Here is a 9215-nt window from a genome sequence, read left to right on the forward strand (position 1 = left end):
ACACACATGCACACACACACAAAAGGGTATAAAAACAATCTGAAAAGAGACAAGAGTGGTGTGAGTTGCTTTCAGCAGTATATTTGTCGGTTGTGGGGACGTTCGCCATCATAGATATTTAAACAGTTACTCCTTGTTACTGCTCTACAGGTATACCGCTACTGCAATAAATGTTTTCAATTCGTGCATGTTTGTGCCTTGTTTTGTTTCTAGCTGGATTGCCTCATCCTGTTTTTTGCATTAGCTTCATTGAACACAGGGGTCTCAAACTGCCGGTCGTGGGCCATTTGCGGCCCCCCACTCTTCCCCCCTCCGGCCCATAACTGACGTCAAAAATGTAACTATTTTTGAATCACTATCATTGTTGTGGAGTCGCTTTTAGCCACTTGTGGTTTTGACCCGCCTCCTACTGGACATTTAAAGTACTGTACTGTATGTTTTGGTTACTTACGATTTCTCTCAGCGAGCGGTCGAGAGTAACGCACATGCAGATTATTTCTGGGGTTGATTTAAACATTAAAATATATGTCCGTAAGTGCTCTGTTTTTCGTAAGTTCTATTTTTGTAAATATTCAATAGTCATTAAAATGTTATGCTGTTCACACCAGACCCGGAACATGCAGAAAAACCGCGCTATTCGCGATTTGAGTTTACTCCCTTCATTCGCGCGTCAAACCCCGCTTCATTCACGTGTCAAATCCGCTTCATTCGCGTTTCAAATTTACTTCAGAACAGACGTGGATTCGCAAGATGGACAGGGCTTCTGTCTTCCCGGTGACTCTAGCTTTGTTGCTAAAAGGCTAACATGGATTTTATGTAGAAAATAACAGTGTTTATGTACTTTACGAAGGCTGAAAAACAGCGTCGATACGTTTAGGGCCGTGTCTGAGTCCACTACATGCTTTTAGAGGTGCATCCAGCTCTGTGAGCTCATAAACTCCTCCAGAAACTGAACCTGGATTACGGAGGCTTTCAGCGGTGCTTCTGACTGAGCCAGGCCCAGTTTGATGACTTGTTGTCTGTGTCGCCTGGAGGATTTCCCCCGGGACAACATCAACTGGTTCTACGTCACAATCACGCCCCAACAAGAGCAAGCTTCTGATTGGTTAACGCGGTGCGAATGTCCGCTGAAGTTCAGATTTTAGAACTCGAGAGATTCGCGCAAACACTCATTAAGCACGTCAAACACGCAAAACGCTCAATTTGCCTTTCGCATATTGCACTATTCGCACCGCGCCATTCGCGTCATTCCTGCCGTGCCGCAGGATGTCTATTTGCACGTTTGCATTGATTTAACATGTAAATCACTCGCGCTTGACGCGCGTTCCGCGTCTGGTGTGAACGCAGCATTTTCGGTTTTACCAACACAATCTCACGGCAATTCATAACTTTTTCATTTAGTGGCTAATTCGTATGAATTCATACGATCTAATTCATACAATTTAGTACAATTTGCTTATCTCCCAATGACGGTTGGGGTTAGGGGTGGGGTCAGGTGCCACGCCTCCTTTTTAAAATCGTACCATTTCGTACGACTGAACTCGTACGAATTCGTACGAATTAGCCACTAAACTGGCTAAACGTAAAATACTTACGTTTTCTCGTGAGATCAGGCTGGTTTTACCTGTATTGTGTTGTACAAACACCTCTTTATCGCTTTATGGCTCTTATAGTTTTACAAAAAAAAAAAAAAAAGGATATTGAGAAGAGCAATTATGCTCAATCTGCTCTTTTGGTTAAGCAACAATTGATTGGCATAGAGTAATGACAACTGATTATTATGCCTATTATTAAATTGTAATATTTTCATAGCAATTTAAACTACCTCTTCAATATGTACAATAAGAAACAAAATGAAGAAGCTTTGACTGCATATACTCTGAGGAAGAATGTCTGAGTACATCAATTACATCAGGTTTCCACTTTTTTGTTGTGATTGAATGTTAAAGCGGCCCTCCTATGAATTGTCAGTCACTGATATGGCCCCCTGCCATTTTGAGACCCCTGATTTAACAGGTCTTTTTTATGGTTATCAAACAATTTGTATGCTCATTGGTTGATGTTACACAGCTTATTAAAATTTAATGGACATCTAAAATATCAACATGTGGAACATGGGCTCATTCTGAAAATGTACCTCTGTATATATTTCTGGAGAACACGATATTATGTAGCCAGAAGTACGAATGGCTGCAATTCATCTTTAAAACGAACGCTTTGGAGCGATATGACGCCATTTCTCTTCGTGCTTACCAGCTGACTGCTTCATATGGACGGCTTTCCCACTGTTACCAGATTATCCAGTGGCTCGCAGCGTATGTTGGCAGACCTGAGACGCAGAGAGGAGTTGAGCGTGAAGATGGGGTTCGAGTTTATCAAAAATAAAAAGCCAAAACATAAAACAAACAAGTAAATAACAGGGTGAGAATGTGGTCAAATCTGAAAATGTGGTAAAAAATCAGGCGAGGGCTTTTCTTTTTCTGGATTGCTTTTGAAAATGCTATCAGTTGGTCAATTGGTGCTTTTTAAAACACTATCGGTTTAGTTTAGGGAAGAGGGTGGTGAGGGGATTGGTCGGTCAGTCTGTCAGTCAACAGCTACGCAAATGGCATTTGCAAGATAATTTTTAGATCTAAAAATGCTTAGAATTCAAATCACCTTTATTTCTATAGCACTTTTACAATGTATATTGTGTCAAAGCAGCTTCACATAGAAGAACATAGTAAATTGAAACAGTGTAGTCTAGTTTTCAGAGTTTAAGTTCAGTTCAGTGTGGTTTAATAATCAATACTGAGAGTCCAAAAACTGAAGAGTAATCTATCGATGCACAGCTCTACAGATCCATAGTAGGCCATTGGCAACAGTGGCGAGGAAAAAACTTTACCAATTGGCGAAAGTGAAAAAAAAAAAAAAAAAAACCTTGAGAGAAACCAGGCTCAGTTGGGCACGACCATTTCTCCACTGGCCAAACGTCTTGTGCAAAGCTGCAGTCTAAGCGCCGGAGGCAGGAAGCCTACCAAAGTAGTTGCTCAGGATACGGCCTGGTCCAGGATATGGAAACCTTGAGATCATCTTTTGCTTTTGAATTTTATGACCACGAGCAGTCTAGGCTATTAGAAATAGTGCTGTGTGATGAAGTTTGCTTTCACTTTCAAATTCCTATAAAGCATTTTGCATTTTGGTTTTAAAGATGATCTGCCTGCGATGTCAGGTTTGCTGTGTTATAAAATATAGTTTGGGTAAGAATTTGGAGCAGATCGATGTCCTACATTACCACTGCAGTTAAAATTACAGTACGATGTTAAGTTATTGGCTGCTGCTATGCTCAAGTAAAATTATTATTAAACCCCTGCCTATTTCATGATGAAATAAATAAATAAATAAATAATAAAGACTAATGATAATGACAAAAGTAGCCAAGATTTTTGTTTTGACACAAAATCTGACAATACATCTAGTCATGGTTTTGTTTTGACCCTAAACACACATAATTTCACCTCTATTATTCAGGTTTTTTTTTTTAGATAACTAAAAAAAAAAATAAGAAAAATAAAAGAAAAAAAACATTAAAATTAGGATGCAACTTATACCAAATGAAATTCGTTTCAATAAGAGGATTTTTAAATAAAAATATAGCCAAGGCTGTGGTTAAAAACAGGTCTGACTCACTCCTTTTCTTCCCGCGTATGCCGTCCCATTAACAAACCCTTATTAAATTACAATAAACATATTGCACAAGACAATGTGATATTTATTATTAAGTATTAAAGACAATGTACTAAAGACACAAATAACCAAAGTTTTTGAAAAAAAAAATCTGATAATTTTGTTCTCTATTTAATTCATTATTTGTATTATTATTATTAATATTACATTTAAATGTGTTTATAGTAAATAAATGTTGTTATAAATTGTTAATCCATGAAACTTGAAATCAGCAATAACTTGCATTCTATATTATAAAATCCTTTGTAATTCATTCATTCATTGTCTTTTCAGCTTAGTCTCTTTATTAATCCGGGGTCGCCACAGCGGAATGAACCGCCAACTTATTCAGCACATATTTACATGGATGCCCTTCCAGCCACAACCCCAATCTCTGGTAAAATTCTTTGTAATACTATTACTAATTATTTTGTGCATAAATCAATTGAACCCTTTTGTAAAGAATTACTAATTTATTTTATAAGATTCTCCATGCAACAAGAAGATGAGCAAGATATGGAAACTTTGGGGTTTCTGCCGAGTTCTTCATGCACACATTCCGGTCATTATAAACAAAAATACCATTAACACTCTCTGACTTTTGTGTCCAGTGACTACTATTCAGACGGCAGATCACAAGTCAGTGTGGGCCGACTTCTCGTTTAGCTTTCTCTCCTCGTTCACTTGTTCGCCGTGTTGTGTTTTTTGGCGGTGGCGTTTTGCCCGAGCCGTCAATAGAGTTTTTGTTTACACTGTCTGGTGCTTGTGCTTTGGCTCTGAGGCAAATTGCTAGGAAGTGAATTTAGCATGAAACTGATGCCCGGTAATGAAGGCCAAGCATACAGGCGAGCAGTTGGAGTAATTATATTTCTTTTGCTCTCCCCCCTCCGCCTTTTCTTCTTCTTCTTCTTCTTCTTCTTCTCTCTCTGGTTTCTCCTCCTTCTGTTGATATGTTTATCTGGCCTCCCCCAGTGGACCTGCTTAAATTCTTATTCTCCACGCTAGCTATCGACTTGGGCTAGAATAGCTTCTGAAAAGCTTCAAAGCTAATTGCCTTGGAAGTGCAAGGGAAGCAAATTAGTGTCACACCGCAAGAAGTGAAAGAAACGTTCCCGCTTCCTATTCATATGGCTTTGTGAGAGGAATGTGCGATGCGCACCGGGCCGAAGATCCGACCAACAGGCCCAACTGAGATTTGCTCCAAAGAAAGTCTGCAAAATGTTGGATTTTCTTGAGTGTTCATTGGTTGAGGATGAGAAACAGAACAGGGGTTGTGTGCAATATCAATAGGGTGGAAAATAATGAGCAGGTGCGTCTCTTTGTGCGGATCGGGAGCAGGAAAACGTGATCCCCGGTTTGTATGGATCCATGCTGTGGCCAACGACACCGAACGCAGGAGTAAGTTGATTTTATGTCGTATTTTAAACCCTCACGCAGTTTCCAAACCCTGTGTGACTGTCGTTTTTTTCTGTGATAGATTTAAAAGAAGTTACACGAAATGTTCATGCTGCTCGTCTGTAAAAATTGTAAGAACCAGATGTCAAACCTATAACAATATATAAAACAGTTCATTAACTTTTTTTTTCTTTCTGCTTTATCTGTTTTAAACTAATTTTAGTAGACACTTTTTTTTTTCATTTATGTACTCTGAAATGATGCATGTAGTTTAGTCAATTTCATTTTGTTTGTACGTATACATTCTTTCCTGTCATTCAGACCTGCAAAACAATCCAAAAAAGTGGGGCTGTTTAAAGCTAGTGATCAGGTAAATTAGTTAACGATGTAATTTGAAACAGCTGATATCAATAGGTGATTTTAATCATGATTTGGTACAAAAGCAGCATCCAAGAAAGGTCTAGACCTTTAAGAGCAAAGATGGGCTAAGGATCGCCAGTTCGCCAACAAATACATGAGAAAATGATTGAAATGTTTAAAATGATGTTTCTTAATGAAAAATAAGAAGACATTTGGATATTTCACCTTCAACAGTCCATAACATCATTACAGTTTTTTTGGATTGCTTACACTAAAATTAAAAGTAATACACTAATAGGAAAACCTTACACACGAGTATCAAAACATCAGCCCATATTTCCACAACTATAAGCACATTGGCAACTTAACACTTGTTGCAAAACTGTAAACACAGTGATTTGCAAAACACTAAACACACTTAACATACATTACACACTAAAATCTATCATGAAGTCACTTCCTTGCAATACCAAAGCACTGACTGTCAAATTACTGCACCGTCCAACCAATTGGTTCAACACAGTCGATAGGTGTGCAAACACTTGTTTGATTAATTGTAGACACATCAATCAGATGTTTAAGCCTTATAAAATGCCAGTTTTAATGATAACCATCAGGTCTCAATGTCAACCCTGGCACACACCAAAAAAGAAAAACAACATTCAAATAAAGCAAATTTATGGAGTGCCTTTCGAGCACAATTTCGAAAGGGTGAAAAGACTGTGGCATGAGTATGCAGAGGTATGTATTCACTTTAGCAGTGTGATCTTGCATACTGTCTCATAATCTTTTACTGTTCTGTAATACTAGATCTACACTGAACTACAAAATTTGCCTGACACTGTTCTTCAGGTAATTTTATGAATGGATAAAGAGGAGATCCAGCATGAGTTAATTTACGTAGATGATGGTGTGTTCAACCTGACGAGAACACAGAGTAGAAGAAAAATTGGCCACAGGGCTATAGTCAATGTCCCAGGGCAACGTGGGGGAAATATACAGTTACACTCTGTGCAGCCATAACAAAGAGAGGGGTCCTCCACTGCCATGACCATATGGGCCCTTACAACACAGCACATATACTTACATTCTTGGACCAATTGCACAACATAACAGCAGCAAATCCCTGCTCTGGTTCAGAACTGGTTTCAGCAACATCCACATTTCACTGTCCTATATCTTCCACCATACTCTCCATTCCTCAACCCTATAGAAGAGTTTCTCTGCATAGTGGTGGAAGGTATATGATCTCCATCTTCAAGCTGAGGTACCCCTCATCCAAGCCATGGAGGAGGCCTGTGACCAGATGGCGGTAGCAGAAATACAAGATTCTACATTCAAGACACTTCTTTCCAAGGTGTCTTGCTAAGGACAACTTTGCAATGTTGATAATTCTCATGCCAGATCCAGCTAGGTGAAGAGACAATGTCTAACTTACAGTTTACAGAAATACGTAAAGTGACATGTTACAGTACTTTGAATCTTCATGCCAACATGTTGGACATGTTGAGGAATAAATGAGTTTCTTCAAGGTGCAACATTATTCTTTAGTGTTTGGTGAATTTACTTTATATTTGTATTTTGTTGATGGTAGCCTACTCTAATCATAGGGAAGTAGAAGTGCTAAAAGTGTTTTAGGTTTATCACAGCAGAGTGTAACTCGTGCAAAAAGAGTATAGTAAATGTGAAAATGTGTGTTTCTTATGGTAAAAAAGTGTGGTTTTTAAACGTGTAGTTTTTACAAGAGTGTTTAATTATGCAAAGGATCTGTAATGTTTTGCTAATTGAGTGTGTGGTTGTGCTAATTGTGTGTACTATTTTGAAAACACGGGCCCTGTTTTGAAAATCGTGCTTAAGCAATCCAAAAAAACTGTAAAAGATTCAACGAATCTGGAGGAATTTCAGTGCACAAAGGACAAGGGCGCAAGCCTAAGCTGAACAACCGTGATCTCCGATCCCTCAGGGGGCGCTGTTGCTGTCATTCATCTATAAGCCATATCACCACATGGGCTCAGGACTACTGTGGTAAACCTTTGTCAAGTACCACAATGCCAGTTAAAACTGTACTGTGTCAAAATGAAGCCCTATGTTAACAGTGTCCAGCAGTGCCATAGACTTCTCTAAGCTCAGGGGTATCTGGGAAAGACCATGACAGATGAATCAGTATTTCAAATATTTTTTGGGAGAAATGGACGCCGTGTGATCCAGATCAAAAAAAGGATCATTCAGACAGTTACCAGCAACAAGTGGGGTTTTGTCAGTTCCCTTGGCAAAGGTAACTTGCACTTCTGTGATGGAACCATTAATGCTGAAAAGTACATAGAGATTTTGGAGCACAATATGTACAATATGCAAATGGCCTTAAAATAATTGTTAAAATGGTAAAAACTGCCTTAAACATCATTTGAGACATTTGCAAAAAGAATAAAAAAGATTGTCATTGATCTAAACATTTTTGCCTTTAACTGACTCAATAATATATACAATAAAAAAAATAAAAACATTTAAAAACAAAATATGAATTATTATTTGCATTTGGTTTTGGTGATTGTTACATCCGAACAGTGACAGAGAGCCTGTGTTTTCAGAGCCTTCTCTCCCTCAGCAACAGCAATGATGCGGCCAGACAGAGTGTTTAATGAGAGGACAACGGGGCTCAGCCACAATATGGATTTACAGCATTTTGAGTCAAACTACATGCAGCAGAAACAGCAGGTGATGCAACGGCGAAACCGAGAAAGCCCAAAAGTTCAGCTGTGTCCGGAAAAAAAAGTAGGTTTGTTATAAAAATGTTGCGTCTGTGATCATTTAAGTAGAGACGCTAAGGGAAAAGTAAAAATGATAAAGAGACTGGCAGGCTTTTTTGTTTTATCCAGCGTGTAATATAACCAGGCTTTTTGAATTAGCACAAAGAAGACAAATCGACTAGATTTAATATGGTGCGATTTGAGAGAGAGAAAAAGTGAAAATAATAAAAACATGACAATTAAATTCTCAATATGAAAAGGTGCTTTGTAAGCTATATATAGCTGCAAAACTGAGCAAACAAGCAAAAGAAAAATCATAATACAATCAGGATGAGTTATTTTGATGCGTTTTAGGCTGTGTTCACTCGGCAGATTACGTTTGATTCAAATGAGCTCTGGTATGACTGCTCAGTTCATTTCAATCCATTTAAACACTGCCATCTGAACGCGATATGCTAATGAACAAATGAATCAAGACTCACAAAAATCATCTGGAGTGTAGCCCAACGGTCCTACTGCACCCATCCCTTTTCTGAGCTGGGATCGAACCATGATTCTTGCTGTTAACAAGGAGGCTAAAGATCATGGCCTCTAGCGTCTGTCGCTAGAGCACCTTTTGAGGTCAGAGTAGTGAGGTGCTGTTTAGTGGCTAATTCATGTACGAAAATGTATGATTTTAAAAAGGAGGCATGGCACCCAACCCCACTCCTAACCCCAACCGTCAGTGGGTAATAAGCAAATCGTACTAAATTGTACCAATTAGATGGTATGAAATCAAACGAATTAACCACTAAATCCAAACTTGTCGTGAGATTGTGTTGGCACGAGGCTTGAAGCAGCAGTGCCGCAATAGTTTCGGCGCTGGGTCTATTTTTGCTATGCTGCTCACGCTCAATAAAAGTGACAGTGCATCGATAATGACCAAAAAACACATTGAATGACAGTAAAAAGTAGCAATTTTACCAAATAAATGCAGCAAGAATATCCACTGACCTATATATAGTCAAT

This window comes from Danio rerio, chromosome 6 (assembly GCF_049306965.1).
Source record: "Danio rerio strain Tuebingen ecotype United States chromosome 6, GRCz12tu, whole genome shotgun sequence".
NCBI classification, from domain to species: domain Eukaryota; kingdom Metazoa; phylum Chordata; class Actinopteri; order Cypriniformes; family Danionidae; genus Danio; species Danio rerio.